The sequence below is a fragment of the Gorilla gorilla genome, chromosome 3 (genome assembly GCF_029281585.2).
Source record: "Gorilla gorilla gorilla isolate KB3781 chromosome 3, NHGRI_mGorGor1-v2.1_pri, whole genome shotgun sequence".
Lineage (NCBI taxonomy): Eukaryota > Metazoa > Chordata > Mammalia > Primates > Hominidae > Gorilla > Gorilla gorilla.
This window is the reverse complement of record NC_073227.2, coordinates 177600729-177626447: the sequence shown is the minus strand read 5'-3', so window position 1 is coordinate 177626447 and position 25719 is coordinate 177600729. Positions and strand designations below refer to the sequence as shown.

Here is a 25719-nt window from a genome sequence, read left to right as displayed (position 1 = left end):
TCACTCATATGCAAGTTCTTCTCTGTTTTTATGAATGCTATCTCTTAGATATGACACATAGTTATACTTATTCTACATCTCTTAATTGTCTTACCAGTGTCAACTAAAGATATTTAAATTATATCAGTAAGATTCAAAGTGTTTAAAGATGCTGAGACAAAATGCCTTGTAAATCTAAAGTACTATATAGCTATTTGGGATTAAGGCTCGACTGATGTAAATCTGTCACTCAGGTTTTCAGTGTTCATGATGAAAAGTTGAAGAATAAAATGACAGAATGAGAAATATACAAGTATTTTTTGTTTTAGTACTGCCACCTCTTGTATCACAGTGATCACCAGTGGGGTTACATAGCTTGATTTCTATTTGACATTCTTTTATGAGAAGTGATGATAGAGGCCACAGATAATTCATGAACAGAACAGTTAATTTACTCAAACATTTCTTAGGGTACCAAATTAAACAGGGTCATTCTCAAAATAAAACACATTATTCCAAGCAGCAATTTTGTTAAAAAAAAGAAGAAAAGAGAAAAAGCAAAGACTAAGTACTAAATCTTTAGCATAAACCAATTTGTCACAGCAACCTTTTAGGATCTATGCCTCAAATACATCAAAGTTAATAAAGGCATATTATAAAACAAAATTGCAAAAAAATCATGACTCGTTATATTCATGATTAAACATTTACATGATTACTATATAAATCATTCTTTTTAATATATCTGCCATTATAGCTGTTACATTAAAATATCTATATAAGTAGAATTTTACTACATCACATGCCTAGGTAATAACTCACACAAAATGAATGTCAAATGCAAACACTGTCAATAAGAAATACCCAGATGATGAATGTAACATATTTAATTACAGATATCCCAATTACTCTGAATTAATCATTATACTTGTATACAGGTATCAAAATATTACATGTACCCCCAAAATGTGTACAACTATTGTATATAAATAACAAATAAATTAAAAATGATTTTTAAAAAAGTCATCAGTACCTGTAGACAGTGATTAATAGGTGTAAGTGAAAGAAAATGTCTGGACAAGGTAGCCTAATTTTTTTAAAGCTTCTTCATTATACAATTTGTGTTTTCTCTTTACTAACACCCATTCTGTTGAGTAGATTATTTTGCTATGAAGGAAAGGTAATAGTCAACAATATCTGTTTTCTTTTTTCAGTATTTCTTATTTCTTAATGATAATACACCAATACAAACTTTACTACAAGGATTAAAACATTTTAATTGAATTTTTTAAGCATCATAGTTGGTTGTGGAAACAGAGAAACTTCTTTAGGTGGCTTGCTTAAGGGAATGTCCTTGCTTGTCTCCCTTTAATTCCTTCTGCAAGTGCTCAGTCACAGAGACTTTATTGTTGGCACTATTTCCTTCTTTTAAAAGCATTTGGCTCATCCTCAAACATGCAGCTTTTTATATAGCATGTTTGAAAGGTCGAATGAAAGTCAGAATGTCAATATATTTATTGGCAAAATGACAACAACCTATTACCTTTGCCGAAGGACTTTCATTTTCTATTGGGAATTCAGTGTGATTGTGTTTGTCTTGCAATTTGTTTCATAAGAGCCATTTAAAGAAAAAAATAATTGTGCACAACCTAAAATTCTCAAAGTTTCCCCAAAGCATTAGACCTTTATATACTTTCTGCCAGCCATAAGTGAACTACTGACTTACTCTTAGGAGTTACTCTACTGAGTACCCCAGATTATTGGCCCCATTTAAACCATAGGCACTTCTGTTACACTTCCTCATGACCTAAGTTTTTAGGGAGATAATTGAAGACATATGATATTTGCTTTTGCCTGTATTTTCCTAAATGCCATTCTAAAACCGTCTTCTTTTAAAAATTAAACAAAAAAATTAGGCAGTATGCTAGACAGTGGCGGCAATACAGGAATGAGCAAGAGTCCTAGCTCATGACCTCAGTTTATACTGACTACTGGGGAACATAAAACATTTAACTAGCAAATTACAGTAAAGTGTGATTTTTTTTTAAGACTGAAAGCACAGAATATTCTAAAAAGACATGCGGGGAGGTGGTGGTGGCTAACTTGGTCTAAATGTGTTGGAAAGGTCCACCAAAGTAATTTTTAAATGTAATAATCTGAAGGGATCCATTGAGAGGAAAGCAGCCAGGCAAAGAGGGAAAGGAGTTACTGAAAGAACGTTACAGGCAGAGAAGAGACAGTGTGTGGAAACCCAGAGTAGAGAGAGCCCAGGAAGTCTCACAGAGCTGAAGTCCAGTATGTCTGGAGGGCAACCCAAGATGAGGTGCTGGAATAGAAAAACTTGTAAAACTGTCTTAAAGATATCAGAAAACCACTGAAGAGTTTAAGACGAAATTATCCATTTGTGTTTTACAAGGTCACTCTCATTGCAGCGTAGACCAAACAGTGGAATGAATGATGAAACATGTCGATAATTCATTTTTGTCAGGAAGAAATTTTAAGTACCTAACTCCAATTAGTTTTAATATATTTATTTATTTATAATCTATATAGCTGCATTTTGTTGGCCAATATCTCAAGACACTACATGCATTTAGCTAAGGTTCATTGTTAATAATAATAACATAATTTCAAAATTTTTGATGATTTCTTGTCAAATGTGATTAGACCATTGTTGTGATTATCTGGTAACACAGCAAAGAAAAAGCCAGATTTAGAATTTTTGGTTCTAATATTTTCTTACTGTTCACTTATAGTATAGTAATGATGTCAATTCAAACTTTTATTGTAGGGATATTTTAAAATCTAATTTTCAATTTTTTGAAGACTAAAATTTAGTGACATAAATTGCAAGTCCATTTAACCAGGCATAGGTCAATTGTGGTAAAATGCAGCATGCCAAATGAAATGGACAAGTGTGGCTGGCGTTGTTAACTGCCTGTTGTTGAAATTCCCAGTCTTGCCTCAGGATATGTTTAGTAACTTATGTAAAATTCAAATAAGTGACTTGGGGATTGATTACAATTACCTATATTAATTCCAGATCTTAAATAGTAGTAAGGCTTTATTTCTTTTTTTTTTCAGATAAGAATAATTATACATAAACAATTCTATTTTATGTGGAGGTCTCATGAATCATCTTGGGTTTCTGAGACTGCATGGTCTTCACGTTAAAGATAATGATTGTGAAGGTTTGAATGGAGGAGAGCAGTGCCTGAGGCAGAGAATCCAATAGAAAGCTGCTCTCTAGGTACAGGAAGGTCTGATGGTCAGTGCTTAAATGATGACAGAGGGAATTGAGAGAATTGGAGAGGTTTACAAAGCAGGAAACATTTGATGTATTCTGGAAAACGATTCCTTAGAGAGGATGCAGATTCAGTGTCCCACTCTTCATTGATTCCAATACTTCTGAGTAGACGTCAAAACACAGGCTTTTCAAAGTGTTCTTTCTGAACCAACTGTAACAGAATCACCAGATGTGATTTAAATGCAGACTTCTGGGTGCAACTTTAATTTTATTGACATAGAAATTTTTAGAACGTTGTAAAAGAGGCTGAATTTCAAACAAACTTCCCAGGTGAAACTGACACACATAGAGTTTAAAGGCCATTGATGTAGGCAGAACTTGCAGTACACTGCCACTGAGCCAATGAGGACACACAGAATATTGGAGACTTACCCACTTATTATATGCCTTTCAGAACAGGAGTTATCTGATTAAGTTATCAGCTAGTTATCTTGCCTAAAGTTATTTTGTCTTTAAATCCTTCTTCTTGAAACTCTAGAAAACTTGAGAAAGATTTGTCTTCTTATGTAGCCTTTTAATATCCAAGTAACATACAAGAGGAGGTAGAGTCTGAAGTGTTAGATATTATTATTGTTGTTGTTATTATATTTGCAAGTTGTGGTGCAAAATTTTGTGTAAGGCAGTATTATCTTACTAATCATCCATAGATGAGTCATTGATAAAAATGAAATATTAGCAGGACTTGTTTGATAGAGCATGTCCAGTGCAGCTACAACTGCGTATATTACAATTTAAAAACTAATTATTCAGATATATTTACATATTTTTTCCTGATAGAGGAGATTCTATTTTTGTCAATTCTCCTTTAGTTTGAGATTTCTAAATTATCTCAGTGATAGCATATGCCCAACATTTAAAAATACAATAAAATAAAAATTAAAGTAAAAACGTTGCCTTTCCCTGGCACAGTTGAACTTTACAGAGAAAATCTTTAGTAATAAAATTCATTTGCACTTATATTTGCCCACTTGCCCACTGCTCCATATTTAAAGAGTTAAGATAGCAAACTCTGTGTACAAGGATGTAGATTTCTGAAGAAGGTATAAAGGGCTTAGTCATATTTGAAAGTGTTGAGAGCAGCTTACCTTCACTTGATTTTCTTTGGAGAACAGTTTGATTGTTTGGGAATTAGTCATAAATGACTTAGTTGCAAATTCTCAAAACACAAGTCCACTGGAGGTCCTTTGAAAATCCAGGGTGAAATCTCCAAAGCCCTTAGCTCAATTTTGCTCAGAGAAAGGTATCTGAAAACATTAGAACACTTTTCTCAAGTTGGCCTCTCAACCCATTCTTGCTGGGATTAAAGAGTTCCCAGTAAAAGTATGACTTATTTTTTGTTGTTAGAATAAGAAGCACTGGGCTTGGTGACTTTCATCACCACTTACTGTTTGTGAGACTCTGCAAGTTAACTTATTTGCACTCTCTGTGCCTCAGTGTCACAGTTTCAAACATGGCTGTTGTGATTATTCTCTTTTTATTGTTTTTATTATTACCATTAACATTATTAAGTCTGACTCAACATGAGTTGTCAGATCTTGTGCAAATGGTCCAGGAAGGAGGAAGGGGTAGTAAAGAAGCAGGGAGTTTGGGGAGGGGGGAATCTCCCCTTCCAGAAAGCTCCCTTCAAGAAAGAGCCCCTGCGCTGCTGGGGCAGCGTCTGGCCAGGAGGCAGCTCTAGAAAAACAAAAGTGGGCTATTTGTCTAGAGGATAAGAAGGAGGAAGTGACAGAAAAAAGGAAAAAAGTAAACGTGGGACACGGTATAAGAAAAACAAAGTCAGTCTAGGATATTTGTAGACAAGTTATCTGGGTCTGGTCATCAGTCATATTCTGACAATGACTTGTTTACAGGATGTGTTGTTCCTGAGACTCTAGATGCAGACCCGTTCCTACAAAATGTTAGCGTAGTGTTTTCTGCTTTGGCTCAAGACAGTCCTTAGCCAAGTTTATTTGTTAAGTCAATCCCTCTCCTTCTAAATCTATCTATCTATTTGCTCATTCTTCTTTACATGCATCCTATTCCAGAAGAAAAAAAAAGAAGAAGACTATTCCTTGCCAGGATATAGCTCTCTTATATCCTTTCTTATATCTTTAATTATTCCTTCTTTATAGGCATACTCCACTCAGACAGCTATACTTTTGCTTTTCTATGTCTTAAAAACAGGTATTTCTCTTCTCTTTGCCTTCAAACTAATGCTTCATACGTTTTTTTCTCTTTCTTAGAAAGAATAGTACAACAACAGTTCTAGAGCTAATAGTACAGACTTGCGGCTCCACTTTCTCACCTCTCTTCACTTCTAGACCCACTGATTCTGACTTACCCATCCCAGTCTATTAGCACCACCTCTTTTCTGCCAAATCCAGGGTCTACTTCTCATAGCCCATCTTGCATGATTGACTTATGACATTTGACCCTCTAGTTACCTTCTTGTTGAAGTGTCTGCTTCCCTTAATTTTTGGGTTAATACTCTGGGTTAATCGCTTGTTCTCCTTCTTCATTTGTTTTTCTCTCCCTGTCCCTGTCCCTGGCTTCTCTGTCTTTATAGGCTGCTGTTCTCCAGGGTCCCATCCTCTGTCCTCTCAGGATTATTTTATATCCCTGATCTAGTGTTCTCTCATCTATCTTAACGCTTCAAATTATGTTCCCAATCTGCACTTTCCAGCTTATGTCTACCAGTCCCTTACTTTACTCTCCCTCTACTACCAGGGCTGAATTATCTTGCCTTACAATCTTCAACCATCCTCAGAATATCACAAGATTTCATCAGTCTGCAATTTTGTTTTCTTCTTGACTGCCTTTCCTTGCCTCTTTCCCTGCCTCTGCTTGGTGAACTCTTAATACTTTACACAACACTTCTCTGGGGCATCTAGCAGCAGAGCCTTTCCTCTGCCATTAAAGAAAGAATGTGATCCCTGTGTTCTCTGTGTTCCTGCATCTTCTTTTTAATTACTAGTATAGCACTCACATTATATTACAATTAATCATATGAGTGTATTTTTCTCTGTTGAAATTTTAGTTCCTTGATGATAAGAACTGTGTTTTAGTCATCTCTTCCCGCTAGTATATAGTAGTGCTTAACATATGGTGGCTTTATAAAAAATATATTTGCCTGTATATTACATGTGTGTTAGAAATAATAAATAAGTGTTTGCATATTATGGCTCCTAAATACAGGATAAATTATATAGATGAAATTTTTCTGTTGTCATTCAGTTTTGGATGGATTTAATTCAGGTCAACAAATTTACTCTGTAGCAACACTTAGTTAGTAAGATCTCATTTATATTGGCTTTGGCGGGGGGTGGGAGGGATAGCATTAGGAGATATACCTAATGTAAATGACAAGTTAATGGGTGCAGCACACCAACATGGCACATGGATACATATGTAACAAACCTGCATGTTGTGCACATGTACCCTAGAACTTAAAGTATAATAATAATAAAAATAATTTGAGTAAGAAAAATAAAATTTGTTTAGGAAAAGATGAATATAGTATAAGAATGAAAAGTTTAGATTTTATAGACTATTTCTGTATTTTGAAGTTCATTAAATTACAAATTTTAGTAGATTATAAACTTACCTCATTAGATTTATTTCTGACACTTTAATAAGTATCTAGATATTATAATCACTTATACTTTCAAGAGCATCTTGTCTTTCATTACAGTACAACAAAATCTGTTTTCTGTCATGCTTTTTTAAAAATAGTGTGTGTATATATATGTACACACATATACATGTAAAATCTAAATTTTTATAAAATCTTCTAATTTTTTTCACTATTCACTTATTCTTCAAAACATCATCTGGTTTATATCCTTACTGGAATTACTGAAATTATTCTTCTTTTAATTAAACAAACATACAAACAAAAGGTACACAAACCATAAGTATATAGCCTGATGAAATATTATAAAATAAACACACCTACATAACTTACACTTCGGTTAAGAAATAGAAGATTACTGGCACCACAGAAACCACTCTCATGACCCTTTCTACCACTAATGTCTTTCTGTTCCCTGAAGATAACCACCATCATGACAACTCATACCATACGGTAGTTTTGAAATTTACGTAATTTAAGCCTTACAGGGCGAAAATCATGGAGATGTGTTGCTTAAATACCACTTCCAGAAAGAGTTCCATGCCAGCTGCAAGGAATGTGGTTAGCTGCCAGCCTCTAGTTGTGAGCTTCTGCATCGCCTGTCTCGGCTTTTCAGTCTAGGCCACACTATATTTGGCAATCCCTAGACAATGACTAAGTCAGGTGGCAGTAGCTTAAGGACATAGTTTTCTTGGACTATCCTTCAGTCAGTTACTGAAGAAGCTTGTGGTACAAGGGCCAAGTGATTTCTACTCAAAGCTGGGTTGCACTAATTGCCAGTCTTTGCTCCAGAGCGCCCCACGGGGTTGGTCAAAGCTTACTCAGATTTGTATCATCCGCTGAGGACTCCCTTTGCTCAATCCTGCTTCCTCTCTTTTCCTTTTCCAGCTGTTATTCTCAACAAATTATTTGTTGCTACACAAAATTTATCTTCGTGTTTTTCTATTTTTGTTTAATATCATATTATTGATATTTATATTCCTGGTGGTAGACACTTGGATTGTTTCAATTTGGGACTATCATGAATAAACATGCTATGAACATGTGTATAAGAATATTGTGGGCATGTGTTTTCAGTTCTTTGGGTGAGAATTGTTGGGTCAAATAGATCTACAATAAGCAATGTATGAGAGTTCTAGCTCCTTCATATCCTTACCAACAATTTTGTGCTGTCATTCTTTTAAATTTTATTTCTAGAGGAAATGAAGAGATATCTCATGGTGGTACTGATTTGCATTTACCCACTGATCAATGATGTTCAACATATTTAAATATGCTTTCTTTCCAGTTTTAATCTTCTGTTTTTGAATTTTGACTATTTTTATTATATTGTCTTTACAGTTAAATATGTTATTTTTATATTCTGGGCATGAGTCTTTTGTCAAATCTAGTATATTGTGAATATTTTCAACAGACTATCTTGCCATTAACTTTCTAGTGATTTTTTTAAAACAAACACAGACGTTTATATTTTAATGAAGTCTAAATTATCAATATTTTGTTGTTAGTATTTCTGTGTATTCTGTCTAAAAAAATCTGTGACAATTTAAAGTAAGAAAGATAGTGTCCTAAGTTTTCTTCTAGAGCATTTATGGCTTTAGTGATTATCTTTTGGCATATCATTTGTCTCAAATTAATATTTTGTGCATGGAATAAGGAGCCAAATATCTTTTTTTAAAATAAAAGACTATCTAAGTATCAAACTTTTTTAGCACTATTTGTTAAAAAATTTTTTTTACCCCATTGGATTGCTTTGATGCCATCGTTGAGACTCAATTATTTCTGTACTTTACTTGCTTCTGTGATCGATATGTTTACATTGGTATTACACTGTCTTAATTTTTATGAAACTGTAGGAAGGCTTGAAATCAGGCCGGGAAATCTCCAAACGTTTTTGTTTTCAAGACTGTTTTTGCTCATTTAAGTATTTTAAAAATATACATAATTTCAATTTTTATTTTAGATTCAGGAGATACATGTACAAATTTATTACATGAATTTACTGCATGACACTGAGGTTTGGGGTACAAATGATTCCATCGCCCATGTAGTGAGCATAGTACTTAATAGGCAGTTTTTCAGCTCTTGCCCCCCTCCCTCTAGTAGTTCCCAGTGACCATTTTTACCCTATTTATGTCCGTGTTTACCCAGTGTTTAGGTCCCATTTATAAGTGAGAACATGCAGTATTTGGTTTTCTGTTCCTGTGTTAATTCACTTAGGATGATTGTTTCTGCTGCTTTCTTGTTGCTGCAAAGGACAGGATTTCGTTGTTTCTTATGACTGCATCATATTCCATGTTGGATATGTGCCACTTTACTTTTCTTGATTCAATCCACCCTTGATGAGCACCTAGGTTAATTCCGTGTCTGTTATTGTGAGTAGTGCTCTGAAGAACATATGACTGCATGTGTCTTTTTTGTAGAATGATTTATTTTCCTTTGGATATGTATCTAGTAATATGATTGCTGGGTCAAATGGTAGTTCTATTTTAAGTTCTTTGAGAAATCTCCAGTTGGTCAGATAATCTTTGTCTTTTAATTGGTATAATTAATTCATTTACATTTAATTTACATACTGATGTATTTATTCTTTGTTTTTTTTTTCCCTGCTGGTTTTTTGTTGTTTGGTTTTTTTCTTATCTTTATTTAATTAATGAATTTTTTAAAATGTTACTGTTTATTTATTTATTTTTTGAGGCAGGGTCTCACTCTGTCATCTAGGCTGGAGTAAAATGGTGCAATCATGGCTCAAAGTAACCCCAAACTCTTGGGCTCAAGTGATCCTCTGGCCTCACCCTTCCATAATAGTGACTTTTAAGTTTCATTGCCTCCATTAATTTGTTAGTCAAACCTCCTTTTACTTATCCCTTGGTAGTTATTACCTAAAAATCAAAATGCATTTTGATTTATCAAAGATCAATATATATTAGTACTTTTACCACATACTGAAAAATTCAATGACTTTAGAACACTTAAATTTTAAAACTGTCTTTTTTGTGCTATCATTGCATATATGAAATTCTACATGTATTTAAAGTCTTGCAATGTAGTTACATTTTAATTGTTTAATACCCACATATTGTTAGCTGCTGCCATATTATATAGTACAGATATAAAACAGTTTAGTCACAGAAAGCTCTATTGGACAAAAATGAAGTTTAAGTAAAAATTATCGTGCCAGTCACTACACTAGAGTTTATATATATTATAAAATTCTAGAACAACCATAGAGAATAAATATTATTCCTATTGTACTGATGAAACAAAAAACATGTTAGTAGACATTTAGTAACTTATTTGAGGTTGTAAGTCAAATATTTCAGACCTAGAATTTGAAGCTAAGGTCATATCTCAATAGATCCTCTATGTTTGCCACTGGGGAATGCTGCAAAAATATTTTTTCTCTTTTTCTCTTTACTGACTACATTTTCTTAGTCCTATTAATAGTAATGATTCAATTGTCAGCCTTTTATTTTATTGATTTTTACTGTCTCCTCTTTAACCATAAATTTTATGAGCATGACTCTGAAATCTGTAAGCTCAAGGACATAACTCTCTTTTAACCTTTTAATTATTTTCAATATATTTCCATCTGAAACCTTAATATCAAATTCAGTATGAACTCATTTATCAATTTCTTCAATAATGCAGTATGACTAATTACCTTAAAACAATGACTTACTAAAAGAAGCACTTCTTTTTCTTGCTTACTGGTCTGCAGGTGAGCTTGGATAGCTCTCTTACATTTACATTTGAGTTTGGAAGATTTAGATTTCCTCCACTCTGCTTCATACGCCTGAATTTAGAGGCCATTGTAAAAGGGTATCAGACCATGCTAAAAGGGCACGCTCTTCTCATGGTGATCACAGCAGCACTGCAGCATGCATGAGCAGCACATGACGCCTGTGAAGGCCTTATCTGAGAACTTTTGCTTGGTATTTTCCACCCACAATCTATTGCCAAAGCAAGTCACAAAGTCACACCCCACTTTCACCTGGCTTGGAAGTGTCTCTACCCTCAGGAGGAGGTTCTGAAAAAAATTAGTATAAATTCTAACACCTGGCCAGGCACGGTGGCTCATGCCTGTAATCTCAGCACTTGGGGAGGCTGAGGCAGGCAGATCACCTGAGGTTGGGAATTCAAGACCAGCCTGACCAATATAGAGAAACCCCTTCTCTACTAAAAATACAAAATTAGTCGAGCGTGGTGTGCATGCCTATAATCCCAGCTAATCAGGAGGCTGAGGCAGGAGAATCACTTGAACCAGGGAGGCGGAGCTTGCAGTGAGTCGAGATTGTGCCATTGCACTCCAGCCTGGCAACAACAGCGAAATTCTGTCTAAAAAGAGAAAAATAAAATAAAAATAAAAATTCCAACACCTGAAGGAAAAAAAATTGAGAAGAATGACACTATCTTCCATAGCTTACTTGTTCTTTTCTCAAATTCTATTCAGGGGTCCACCATTATCCTAGTTTTCAGACTCAGAATTCCAAAGGCATAATTTTTCTTATTTTCCACCTGTTGTTCTTTTGATATTTACTTTGAAATATTTCTCAGGCCTTTTTTATATCCTCTTTCTACCGTGGATCAGGCTGTTGTCATATCCTGCATAGATTATCATGACATTCTTTTTTCACTGTAGGTAGCCAGTCAGACATGAACAGAGCAAGAGAGGGCTCCCCACCACCCCCCAACACACACAACAGGACAGGAGTGTCAGACAGCCATCAGGTGATGCTCAGGTGGTTGTTAACTGTCTCTCTGAAATAATAACTGTTTGCAGCCAGAGCCAGGGAAAGGCGGTCTCTCAATAAACAGAAACATGTAACTGAAACTGGTGGTCAGCAGCTTCCCAATAAGATCTCAGGAGCTGGGAAAGTGGACGCATGCGTGTGCACTAAGAGGCAAAAATGGCAGAGTTCAAATGGTATATGACCTTCTAGGGGCATTCTATTGGTCAAAGAAAAATGCCTCAAGTGAGCATGTGTACAAATTCAGAAAACACTGTGCATGCAGCCCTTCCCAAGTGCTGGCAGGCCACTGAACATTCAGAGAACTCATCCCAAGGGAAGAATCAGGGCAAAGGGACTCAACCCCCTGGAAGCATGCTGACATATACAACCCCAAGTCAAAGTCAAACAGTGCACTTGATCTCTCAAGTCGCTGGCTTGGCTTTCTTCCAAATGTACTTACTTCATTTCATTCCTGCTCTATCTAAAACTTTTTAATAAACTTTCACTCCTCCTCTAAAACTTGCCTTGGTCTCTCTCTCTCTCTCTGCCTTATTCTCCTTGGTTGAATTCTTTCTTCTGAGGATACAAGAATTGAGGTTGCTGCAGATCCATATGGATTCACTGCCAGTAACACTTGTATCTGGTTTCTTAGCCTCTAATATTTTTGCTCTTCATACACTTATACTCTGAAATCAAAAGCCTCAAAGTGCTAAACTGAATAAGTGACAATTTTCATCACCATAAAGCTCCCTATTGCTAGCCTAGTCAACTTTATAAGTCTTTGCTTGGCAATCAAGGAACATCATGACCTGCTCAACTTAACTCAATAGCTATACTATACATATAGATGCAATATATTTAGCTATTTAACAACACTCCCTATTTTTAAAACTCTCACTTCTCTTCAGGTTGTTCATCATATTTCTCCTACCTGTTGATCTACTTGTTATCTTCAAGATTTAAAAAAATATTTACTCCTCATCTAACCCCCCTTGGTACTTTATAGAACACATATGATGCTTTCTATCCATTGCCTGGCATTATAGTTTTATCTTGTAAGTCATGTTTTCCTGAAGGAACTGTTTTGCCCAGAAATACATGATCCATTTCATAATGGCTTCTGTAGTGTATTGCACAACATAAATATTAAACGAATTATAGAATTAAAACTTTTTTGTGGTTTTCAAAACTTCTTCTTGACATATAGAATAAAAGTTGCACCTAACCTTAAGTGTTTAAAACTGAGTTGAGAAGTAGAGTGAGAATTCACCAGGTAAGGGATATACCCACAGACACAGGCTCTCACATTCACCCACATATACACATGGCAAGAAAAAGAAAAAGAAAAACAAATTAATTGGGTACAAGGCAAAATGTGGTCTAAACTCAAGTCAGCTAACTGAAGAAATGAGTGCAATGGTGAAAACTGAAGGTGACATGGAACAGACAAGAAGGCAATGGAACAGACAATCCCTAGTTCAACCAGGGCTTCAAACTAAGTGAGAGGAAAGACAGAAGAAAAGGACACATAAGGTATCACCTTTTAAGAGATAGTAGTGAGTTTCAAGGATCTTACTTATTTTCAAGCTGAAAATACAGTATCAGATGTCAAAGTGAGTAAAGGATCCCCAATTTGGGGTGTAGAGATACATACCCATCTAAAAGGGGAGAAATTGTGTTTTTTTTTCTTTTAATTTAAAGATTTAAAAATTAATTTAAAAATCAGGACCTATTCGTTTTGGAATTGTGCTTTCAGAAACATTTAACTTTTCTCATTAAACTGGTGTAGTTTTAGATAAGAGCATTAAGAAATGTTTTAAGGTCTGTCTTCTCCCCTTTCTACCCCAAAATCCTTTTTAGAGATCAAAGAAAGAATAATGCATTTCCTGCCTTTGATGAAAAACGTGCTATTGCTTTGTCATCACATAGACAAAGAACATTAGATCAAAATGATTGGGAGCAAATCCCTCTGGACAGCTGCCATGTCAAAACTGATATACTTTGGCTTTGATGACAGAGACAGAGAGTTAAAGAGAGAGAGAGAGAAGAAGGGAGAGAGAAGTAAAAAATCATCATCACTAAAAGTTCTACATATTTCTAGCTATCCTTTAGATACATAATGACTAATTATTATGAAGCAAAAATCTGCAAAATTAACTTTTATATATTATGCATATGGAATAAAAGTACTTCAAATCCTCAAAAGAAATAATACACTTGGTTTTGTAACTCAAAATGGAAAGAGGATATTATGATAGGTCATTCTATATAAAAGTTTATATCATCTTTATGCTTCTTAGATATTCAATCAATAAATCAGTTATTTTTGATGGCATATTGTCCAATAGTGCAAAGTAAGGACACAATGTAATAGTAAAATTGTGATACAGCAGAGTAGCAAATGAAGTCCTGGTTCCAAACACATTAGTTTTTTTGTGTGTGGTTGTTTGTTTGTTTTGTTTTGTTTTGTTTTGGCTTCTTTAACAAAGCTGGCAGGAAAAAACAAGATAAAAAATAAAAGTTGTTGAGGTACTTAGGTTAGCCTGTAAGTAATCTTTAATATTTTATTTAATTATTTTCAAAGTAAAATTTTTTATAGGTCTAAGCTTCAGAGACAAGAAAGAAAGTGTTGGAATATGATGTTGCATGTAGAGGAATAAAATTTGTCTATTAAAAAGATTTTTTTAGGACTTAAAGGAAATCCACTTGATAATTTTCTACATGCAGGAAAATCACTTTTGAAATTGCTGTTTTTTCATCTTTTTCCACTTTTTCCTAAAAGGAGGTCAAATTAAAACAAATAACAGAGCATGCACTTATTTTGTATTTTGAGAAAATAAAATCATAATTTGAGAAGGAAAACCCTCCAGTGTGAAGATGTGAAGATTCAAGGTGCAAGGAATTAGCAGGGCAAGTACAATGTAGTGGAATAATTAGAGAAAGCTGGTAATTAAACGCTTCTGAGGACTGAAGAGAAGAGAAGACAAAAGCCGGCTGGTAATGTATGCTTGGCCTCTCTGCAGCTACAGGATACAGCACAGAATAGAAGGGCTTAAAATCAGAGCTGAAAGTCAAAGGGTTACTGTTTCTAAGAAGCATTCATGTAAATAGGGCTTGGAACCTAGTTATAGGTGCAAAAGTAAAATACTTTGTTAACATCTAGTTTAAGTTACATATTGTGTAAAAGCTTTTGAGACTTATTACAAAGTTTATGTAGGCAAATAAATTTCTTAAAATATGTTCTCCAGATCATATTTGTATTAATATTTTAATGTACATATCACTAATATTTACAACATTGCTTTAGAGGATATTAAGCATAAGTAGAGTGCTACTTTCTCAATTTATTCATACTTATGTGAAGCTTAACTTGTCATCAGGGCGCCTTGACTCAGAGTATTCCATTCATTGAAGGTAGTTTGCTCAATTTGCAGGACTACAGCTTAGAGGATAAAGAGCCAGGCTTGCAGATCCAAACTTGTTAACTGTTGGCATGCATTCAGAGGAATTTGTGACATATTTGGAGAAGTAAACGAAAGAAGCTTGAAATACTTATCATATTAGCAGGAGAACTTATTGTCAGTTCCATTTATTTCTTCAAGAAATACTTACCAAGAGCATTTAATGTACCAGAAAGTGTCCAACTCTGTAGAAGCGGCACTGAATGAAAGTTGTCTAAAACCTGGGCCCTCAGGGGTCTTGCTTTCCACATGCTGAAGAGTGGAATTTAAACTTAATTTTGAACATCAGAGAAGAGGGCAATCCATCAGAACTAGAAGAGGTAGATAAGGTTTTAGAAGATAAAGGAGAAGGCAATAAGCAAGGAACTCCAGAAACAAGAACGATAACTGAGATGATTAAGAAATGGTGCAAGTTGGAAATGAGGGAGTAAGAGCATCAGGTAGAAAAGGTAGCAGATGAGGAAGTGCCTGGGAAGTCGAGCCAAATGATGGCAACGCTGATGCAAAATAAACCAGAGTGCAATTTTGATATTAATTTCACACAATTATAAAATACTAGAATGATTATTTTAAAAACGGCTTAGAATGAATGACATCGAATATTACAGTGAAACTGTACATATATTTAAATAGAAAATAAACATATTCCAAACATTAAATAAAATGCACATTTGTAAGAAATTTAACATTGAGTTTATACTATTATTTTAATACAAAGTATCAAAGAGTCTCAATTTGACTCAGTTAAAAATTAAAAGTAAAAAGTATACATCTGAATAATTTAAATAAACAGGCTGGTCTCAAAGTCCCAACCTCAGGTGATCCGCCCACCTCGGCCTCCCAAAGTGCTGGGATTACAGGCGTGGGCCACCGTGACTGGCTCCAAAAAATCATATTTTCAAATAACGATTTTGGTAGGCCTTTAAGTATATAAAGCAAAGCTACCTCTCCAATTTTGAAAATTTTAAGAATTTTTAAAGTTTATTTTACTTTGATTCCTGAGAAATCTTTTGAATAAGCAATTTTTTTTTGTTTTACTGCTTTTTGTATTGTCAAAGCATATACTCCCTATACATTTTTCATGCTTAAAATTAATGGTTAAAATATTGGATAGCTGAATAAATCAATCTTCAATGTATAAACTGAATATCTTAGGAGATAATTTACTCACGTGTAAAACACATTGATTACAGTATTTGGTAAATTTCACATGTAAGAACTAGAGATGAAAGTTCAGGGCTTGTCTCTAAATTGCGAGGCTTGGACTTTTGTATGTGCTTCCCGTATTTTTTCAGCCTTTGCTTGTAAAACAAAGAACACCTAGAAAAGCTGTCAATTAACTAGCTGTATTAATTGATGCAGGAAAACTCAAATGTTCTGTCCCTGAATCTACTCTGAGGATTTATATTATTTGAATAGTTTATATGTTTCTATTACACTAGACGTTGGCTCTGGTAGTGGTCTTCAAACTTTATTTTTGTTTGGAAGTCATCTAATACAATTTTGAAAATATATGTCTTCCTTTGCACACTTTTAAGTTGACCTCTAAAATTTATTATTAGATTTAAAAAATACAGAGCATATGATTTCAAGCATATTATAAATATTGAGATTTTAATATAAAGCTGTAAAATCTCAATATTTATAATACACTTGAAATCATACTCTGTATTTTAAGAATACAACTTTTAACAGGCTTTTTAAAATAAATGCATACAATGAATCTAAGAATCATAATGATTTGGTATTCACCAACATCCACATTAAAAATACATGAAATCTCTTCCTTAGCAGCTGGAAAATTTACTTGGCCCTTTGTCCACTCGAAGTCATAATTTGCATTCTACTTCCCTAGACTTTTGTATTAATATACTGTTTATTTTTATCATTGAAAGTTGTATTGACCATCTATAGAGTTCTCTGCAATGAAAATAACGTATATATTTTGAAATTTTAAAATAATTTACTTCTTATGATAATAAGACTATATAAACTTTTTCATGACTGAATTGCAATAATAGTAGTGCACAATATTTTGAATTCTGTAAAAATCAAAGCAATATTATTGGAAAGAGTTCTCTAATAAAATTGGTTGTAAAAATGTTGTATATTTCTTTGACGGAAGCTTTACAGACATTATTATTTAATTTTCTCTTTATTTGATGATCTGGAGGTTTTTATAACTTTAGGGGATGCAACTTAGTGAGATGGGTAGGAAGCACATACCTCCTTTCTCTTATAAACAGAAACAAAGGGCCGTTATCACCAGTGAGATGGGAAAGGAGATCCATGGCAGAGAAGATCTCAAGCAGATTGGGTTTAGTAAAATCCACCAAAAGAAGTTGGATTGTGTGAACCGAACTCTTAAATTCTCCTTTTTCCATAGGAAGTTTCCTGTCTTTGGAGTATTTTACCCTCTAGTTACTGATTGATTAACCATTTAATTTTCACTTTCCCTGTTGTCCATGTGGTTGTTAATCACAGGGAAGTGAGTTTCAAAACTGCAGTTTCTGTGATGTTACAGAGAAGGACTATACCTATTTTTAAATTTATTTTTAATGTTTAATTTTTATTTTTTTAGCAACGGGGTCTCGCTCTGTTGCCCAGGCTGGAGTGCAGTGGAGCAATCATAGTTCACTTCAGCCTTGAACTCCTAGACTCAAGTGATCCTCCTGCCTTAGTCTCCCAAGTAGCTGAAACTACAGGTTCCATCATGCCCAGCTAATTTCTTTAATTTGTAGAGATGGAGTCTTGCTATGTTGCTCAGGCTAGCCTCAAACTCCTGGCCTAAAGCAGTCCTCCCATCTCAGAAATACACCTGATATTTTAAAATGTGGTGGTTTTCATTCAGCACTTCTGGTTCATATTTGAAGATTTAAAATAGATTAATATTTTTCTTAAATATGACAGCAGAAAAACATTTGTTTTAGCAGGAAACCTGAACATTTATTAAGCCACCTATAATTATTCATGCAGAATTATTATGCTATTTCTTATAAGTAATGCTAGAATTTCAAATATAGTAAACAGCTGTTTAGCTGTAGCTATGGTTCTTGGATCTTTGTATGATATTTTCATTACCTACCTTATTTTACTGGCCTGTATTGCCCCTTAATCCCCCATCTCTATTTTTCCATTGTTGTAACATTATTAATAATGTCTACTCACCTTACAGAAACACTGTGAAGTCTCATTGATTCGTCTAAGTTCTAAAACACTTTCAGTGTCTTGGAAAGAGATTTCATTTAAATGAGGCTTGCTTTTACTACTTGTGTCTTATTCCAAAGTTCAACCTGATCAATATGCCTCTAGAATCTGCACAAATTCCCAATGTGTTCGTTGAAATGTTAAAGAAAGTTTGCACACTGACTATTGCTCGTGGTGGGGGCCAGGGGCGGGGAATAATGCAGAAAACCCAATAGCTTTTAAATGTGTACAGGTATAGAAATAGCTAATGATCCTGAAGTTAGTATTGTTTAGAAAATAAAATATAAACAGTTAAATGCCAATTAATGTAGTTTACAGTGAGCCTAACTTTTAAACCTTTCTTTCCTTTTATATGGCTTTTACTCTATCCTGTTCCTCTCAATACTCATGTAAAAGTCTATTAATAAGCAGATTGTAAAGCAGATAAAAGCTTCTTTACTTACCCAACAATCATTCTTACTTTCCCTTGGGTTTATTAATTTGCTGAGCTAGAATGGAACAAGTGTTATCAAATACAACTTGATTTTATTTTGTTTAAAGAATGGCTGTATTTGCAAATTAGCATGTGGGCATACTTGCTTACGGGTATTGTTCTTTAAAATTTAAAGTTAACTCTTAGAATATTTGTGCATGCTTTTAGGTTTATGTATCAGAACCAAATAATAATTTTCTGTAGAACTCTTACTAAATGAGGAGGAAGGCAAACACAAAGATAGATAAATAAAGCATGATACTCTGCATTATTTACAAGACAGTGTGTCAATGTGTCACTTAAGACACAGTCTAGATATGAGTTCTAGTGGTGATAGTCATTACTGTCTGGCAACCAATCTCCTTATAAATAAGATAAAAATTGAATCAAGTTGACAACATTAAACACAAGGAAGACAAAGAGGGAAACAGGCTAGTAATAAGCAGCTATTGGCAATATGAGAACATTTTCAACTGAGGGATTTTCAGTTATTAAAATACTGCACAAATAAATGTGCAGATAAAAAGAATGAGATAAGCAGTAATAACAGATGACAAGTTTTACATATTTTATTAGTAACTATGCAACAATGACTATTTTTCACCTTCTTTATCTCATCTTTTTAACTAGTTGATGCATTTTGTTTCTGTCTTCACTGGAAAGGATAAATGTTTATTACTGTGAGGAAGGATTTCCACTTTTGCTGTATTTTTAGCTCTGATCACTGCCAATGGCACCAGAAGCCTGCCGTGACAAATCCTGATATAATACATTTGGTACCATGATCTCTTGCTTTCCCACCAAGAAAAATTCACTACCACTAATTACAGCCAAACACTGAGGTCTTCTTTGAAGTCTGTGAGATGGAGATGAATGGATTACAAGTATGGCTTGTCTGTGACAATCCTGGTTATGCCTGTTGAACAAACATAATAATAATAGATCCTCCTTTTACTCTGAGAAGTATCCTAATTTGGGTGATAAATGATATAATCATCCTACTTGAAGGTGCTAAAAGAATTACATCTGTCCTGAGAAAATTTAAATTATTTAGAAATTAATTTTTCACATATTATAAAATATGCGTATTTGTTGAGCAATTAAAATACATACTAACTATGTTCTAATTTGTTATCCTGGTCTATTCTAATAATTTGAATAATCAGTTTTGATTTATTCACATATGCATATAAACTCTAAATGGTGAGTTACCTTAGATCACGAAGTAAGCCACCACACATTAGGAAACAAACTATTGTTATGTGTACAGTGGAAAATTTTTCATTTTTAATATTCAAGAAAAGTCATAACCAGGAAACTCATTTTGTTAATACGCGTATCGCAGCTTTTTGAGATGTGTAAATTTACATTTCTTGTCTTCTAAACAACACCAAGCTATGTGCTCATCTGTTAAAAGGAATTTTTATTATTTATTTATTTGATCCACAATTGCTGCTATATTTTTCTCCCAGAATATTATGCATTTAGTTTTATACTTGAGAGAGTAGGAATTGAGTAGATCTTGCTAACCATTTTATATTTTGTTTGGAGAACAGTATCTGACAAAGAAATGTCCATTAAATGTTTTAAATGAAGATTGAAGGAAAGTATCATAAACATCACATTCTGATTGACCCTGGGGTATAATGAATCTGTATTTATACCTAAGAAGCTCTCAGGGACATTGAACTTTTATCTCTCCAGCATAGCACTTTGATAAGCCCGTAGGCTCTTAGTAGTAGTGTCAGCTTGGTTTAGAATCTTTGCTGTCTCACTTCTTTTTTTTTTTTTTTTTTTTTCTGAGACAGAGTTTCGCTCTTCTTGCCCAGGTTGGAGTGCAATGGCACAATCTCGGCTCACCGCAACCTCCACCTCCCAGGTTCAAACGATTCTTCTGCCTCATCTCAGCCTCCTGAGTAGCTGGAATTACAGGTATGCACCACGACTCCCGGCTGATTTTGTATTTTTAGTAGAGATGGGGTTCTCCATGTTGGTCAAGCTGGTCTCAAACTCCCGACCTCAGGTGATCCACCCGAGTCAGCCTCCCAAAGTGCTGGGAGTACAGGTGTGAGCCACTGCACCTGGCCTAGAATCTTGGTTGTCTCACTTCTTAGAGATGTAGCTGTTGGCAAATCGTCCTCTTTAAGCCTTGATTTTCCTATCTTTAAGGCAGAGTAGTTGGAAGAATTATGTACTGAAATGCATGTTAAAAGCTAAGCATTGTGTCTGGCATATTGCAAGTTTTCAATGGTGCCTGTTTTGTTATAAATCTTATTTTATCCTCTGATTTGATTCTAGTGGGAGTATCTCACATCACCATTAAAAAATATCTGAGTTGATTTTAGTGCTTGTTTCTCTTAATTCCCATGGGGTGAGCTAATGTCAGGAGCTTTCCAAAAGTAAAACCGCCGTATTTGGCAATAAAAATAGAGCAGCAAGTTAAATTTAAATTTCAGATCAACAAAGAATTTGTTGGTATAAACGTGTTCTGTATTTTATCAGGCTACTCTCTTCTAAAGTCTACTTCAACATGCTATAAAATCCTCTAGTTATAATCTCTATGAAGAATTGGACCCATAATGGGTCAGACTGGGAGAAAAAAATTAGAAGAGAGCTTAGTTGCTTATTTAATTGAATATAATATTATATAAAAATAAGTGATGTATTTATTTAACTATTAAGATGGAATCACTGTAATAATAAATTGATTTAAATAGACAATATATTATGAAATGCAACAGTGCTATACAGCACAGCATTAGAAAATTGGAAACATAAAAAGGAAATCAGGTCTGTGGTTACCGTATGTTGGTAGCTAAAGAGAGAAGTATTTCTAAAAAGTACTATAGAAGATCTATGTATATGATCAAGACTTACAGAGGTCCTTCAAAAATAAAGACTATATAAAGAATTCTTAGAATAAACAAAAGCTGGGGGAGTTTATCAACTGTAGACCTGTCTTGAAAGAAATACTAAAAAGCATCTTTCAAGTTGAAACAAAAAATAAACTTCAACATGAAAATATATGAAAGTATAAAACTTCTTGGTAAAGATAAATTTGTAGACAAATACACAATACTATAATACTGTAATGGTCATGAGTAATCACTTATGTTTTTGGTAGAAGTTAAAAACCAAAAGTATAAAAAATAAACATAAATATAAAAAATGTTAAGAAACATATAATATAAAAAGTTGCAATTTGTGACCTCAATAACATAAAGTGTGAAGGGAGAAGTAAAAGTTCAGAGTTTTTGTATGCAGTTGAAGTTAATTTTTCTCTGCTTAAAGTAAGTTATTATAACTATGAGTTGTTTTCTGTAAGCCCCACGGTAACTACAAAAAAAAATCTATGAAAGACACACAAAAGAAAATGAGAAAGAAATAAAGGCATATCACTGAAAAAAAAAAACAATAAACAGCAAAATAAATGATTTCCTATTTGATATGGTTTAGATTTGTGTCCCTGCCCAAATCTCATGTCAAATTGGATGAGGGGCCTTGTGGAAGGTGACTGGATCATGGGGGCAGATTTCCATCTTGTTGTTCTCATGATAGAGAGTGAGTTCTCACATGATCTGATGGTTTAAAAGTGTGTGGCAGTTCCCCCTTTGTGTTCTCTCTCTCTTACTCTACCATGGTAAGATGTACTTGCTTCCTCTTTGCCTCCCGCCATGTTTGTAAGTTTCCCAAGGCCTCTCAGTCATGCTTCCTGTTAAGCCTCTGGAACTGTGAGTCAGCTAAACCTCTTTTCTTACCCAGTCTCTGGTAGTTCTTTCTAGTAGTGTGAGAACAGACTAATAGACTATCAGTATTACTCTAAATTTAAGTGGATAAAAGCCTCTCAATCAAAAGACTTACGGTGGCGAAATAGATTTAAAAACAAAACAAAACAAAACAAAAACCAAGAAGATCCAATATATGTAGTATACAATATACAAGAGACTCACTTTAGATAGGCTGAAATTTAAAAAAAAAAAAAAACACTGAGAAAGATGACCCATGCAAATTGTAACCAAAAGAAATCAGGGCAGTTATATCAGAAAAAAAAGAGATTTTAGGTTAAAACTTGTCAAAAGAGGCAAAGAAGGACATTATATCATGATAAAAGTGTCAGTTCACCAGGAAGATATAAAAATTGTAAATATATGCACATCTAGTGTAAAAGCACTTAGTTATACAAAACAAATATTGACAGAACTGAAGGGAGAGATAGATAGCAACCTACTAATAATAGGATATTTCAATACCCTTCTGTCAATAATGAATAGAACATCCATACCAAGCAGCAGCAAGCAAACACAGCACTTGAACAACACTTCAGACCAAATATACCTAACACATTTACAGAATATTGCATCCAACAGCAATAGAATACACATCCCTCTCAAGCACACGCAGAATATTCTCCAGAACAGAGCACATGTTAAGTCACAAACCAAGTTTTATGAAATTTAAGAAGATTGAAATCATACCAAGTATCTATTTGTGTGATGATGGAATGAAACTAAAATCAATAGCAAAAGGGAACTGGAAATTCACAAATATGTCCAAATTAAACAACAAACTCTTGAATAATCAACAGGTCAAAGAGGAAATCAAAAGGAAAATTAGAAAATACCCCCAGAGAAATGCAAATGAAAGCACAACATATTAAAGCCAATGGGGTACAGCAAAAGCAATACTAGGAAGGCAGTTTATTGCAGTAAAAAACTTACATTTGAAAAGCAGAAAGATTCCACACAAACAATCTAACTTAGACTTCAAGAAACTAGAAAACTAAGAACAGACTAAGCCGAATGTTAGCAGGGGGAAGGAAATAAGACTACTAGGGCAGAATAAGTGAAATACAGGGTTGAAAAATAACAGAAATAATCTCTGAAACTAAAAGTTTCTTTTTTAAAAGATCAACAAAATTGGAAAACCTATAGCTAGAGCAAAAAACAAAAAAGAAAGAAGACCCAATTAAAAAATCAGAAATAAAAAACAGACGTTACAATGTATGGCTCATTAAGAAACAATAAATCTGAACTCTTATAACTCAAAAGGAGATTGAATCATTAACCAAAATCTTCCCAACAAACAAAGCCCGGGACCTGGTGGCTTCACCGGATAATTCTACCAAACATTTAAAGAAGAATTAACATCAACACTTCACAAACTCTTGCAAAAAAATTGAAGAGGAAGGACTACTTCCAAAATAATTTTATGAGGATAGCATTACCCTGATACCAAATCCAGGCAAAGACATTACAAGAATAACAAAACAAAACAAAACAAAACAAAATTACAGGCTAATATTCCTGATGAGTATAAATGGAAAAATTCTCAACAAAATAGTAGCAAACCAGACGGGCTCCAAGATGGCTAACTAGACATCTTGTACTCACCTCTTCTGTAAAAAGGAGACTAATTAGCGAGTAGGTAATCACATTTTCAATAGATCATTGGATAACACTGGAATTCAACAGGGATGTGACAGGAAACACCTAAAGCGAAAAAGGAGAGGGAAGTGAAGCAGCCTGCTTCGCGGGGATCAGCTACGAGCTTGGAGAGACTCCCCAGTGTGGGAAAAGGATAAGTGAAGTACTCCTCAGCGGTTGAAATTCCCACTGTGAACTGCAATACCAGCCACTAGAGAGCCCCTTAACCTTCACAGGCTCTGAAACTAACATAGGAAACTGCCGGGAGACTGGAGACTAAGCAATGGCCCTGCTCCAGGGAGGGAGCTCATGCTGTGTCCCACTCATGCTGTGTCCAAAGTCTTACGCAGCTAGAGTAAAGTACCATTTTGAAAGCCCAGCTCTCAACAGACTGCACTCTGTCCTGAAGCCCAACAGTGCTTGCATCTCCACATCCTTGGACCCCGACCAACATTCCCTACCTGGAGCTACACTGTGGCTGATTGCTGTCAGTGGGGCCAAGTGCAGGACATTGCCTGCAACCCTGCTGCCTCCAGCAGTGGAACTACTACATTCTGTATCCCCATAGCTGTGCTGCCAGGCCTGAAGCATGATAAATTGTGGGCTGCCACTGCCAGGGCTGAAGCACAAACAAAGTGTGGGCGGCCACTGCTGGAACTGAAGTGTGAGCTGAGCAAGAGCCACCACCACTGGGGCTAAAGCACGAGTGAAGCTCATGTTTCCCATCTACTTGCGTATAGCTGCTGCCACTGAAAGAAACCGCACCGTCCCAAGTAGCAGGGCCACAGCACAATTGGGGCAGCCCCCAACCTAAGCATTTCACCAGGGGACTGTAAATCACTCTGCACCTTCCTACTGCAGTCACCGACTATACACACACCTGGAGGAACTGAGTGCAAGCCTTACTGGCTTGGCTTTGATTCCACAGCCGGTACCAGAGCACACAGTCCAGGGGCCAGGGGATTGCCTAGCCAGTCTACTGTTGTTAGCATTTGAGCACTTCTCCATGGGGCCTGAAGTTGGGCCTGCCCACTCCGCTGCTACCACCACAGTTGGCACCTACCTGCATGTACCAGCTGCGGTCCTGAGACTGACCCACTCAGCCCATTGCAGTAATCACCAGCACCAGTGCTCACTGCTTCCGACCCAGAAGATTGTTTCCTACTGCTACTGTCATCATCCATGCCACACCTGCTGCGCAGGGGCGCAAGAACTTGTCCACCCACCTGGCTTGCTGCTGCCACTACAGGCATCTGAGCAAGCCAACTGGAGTTCTCAAAATCATTTTGCCTGGTCCCACTAACACCAATACAGTGTTTGCCACCCTGGAGCTTAAGGGCAGATAGGCATGCTCAGCCTACCACTGCCACCACTGGGCCTCAAGCACTGGCCAACCTTGTGTCCTGGTCCCCAGAAAAACATCACCACAGCCTCTACTAATAACTATACCCTAAGACATCAAGGAAATTACAGATATCACTGACTCTTTACAGCCAAAGGAATTATACAGAGACTACATTACTGCAC

The 25719-nt window shown here is 35.2% G+C and overlaps 1 long non-coding RNA gene across 1 annotated transcript; it reads right to left on the bottom strand.

The window, feature by feature from the left end:
- Nucleotides 1–287: 287 nt before the first annotated feature.
- On the bottom strand, nucleotides 288–24433 carry LOC129533116 (uncharacterized). Its single transcript, XR_010133528.1, has 3 exons — nucleotides 24160–24433; nucleotides 4372–4530; nucleotides 288–3437 (listed from the first exon to the last, which is right to left on the bottom strand). It is a non-coding gene; the product is annotated as an uncharacterized lncRNA (long non-coding RNA).
- Between the last annotated feature and the right edge of the window lie 1286 nt (nucleotides 24434–25719).